Here is a 258-nt window from a genome sequence, read left to right on the forward strand (position 1 = left end):
GTGAAGTTTCCCCTCCCCACCTTCTTCCAACCCAACAAAATCGGTGTGTCAAATGTTTGTGCTGCTATCATTTTAAAGATATTAATAAAAGCTTTTAGAGCTCACCCAACCTGCCCCTTCTGTGTAAAGGCTGTGAAACAGAAACTGTCGAGCCTCTCAAGATTAATACAGTAACTCCAACAATAATAGCTCATTCATAACAAACCAGCACAAATGTAGAACAGCTGCTGGATTTCATTATATGTGTGTGTGTGTGTG

Source organism: Haplochromis burtoni, unplaced genomic scaffold (genome assembly GCF_018398535.1).
Source record: "Haplochromis burtoni strain Fernald_Lab_line unplaced genomic scaffold, NCSU_Asbu1 Contig_501, whole genome shotgun sequence".
Lineage (NCBI taxonomy): Eukaryota > Metazoa > Chordata > Actinopteri > Cichliformes > Cichlidae > Haplochromis > Haplochromis burtoni.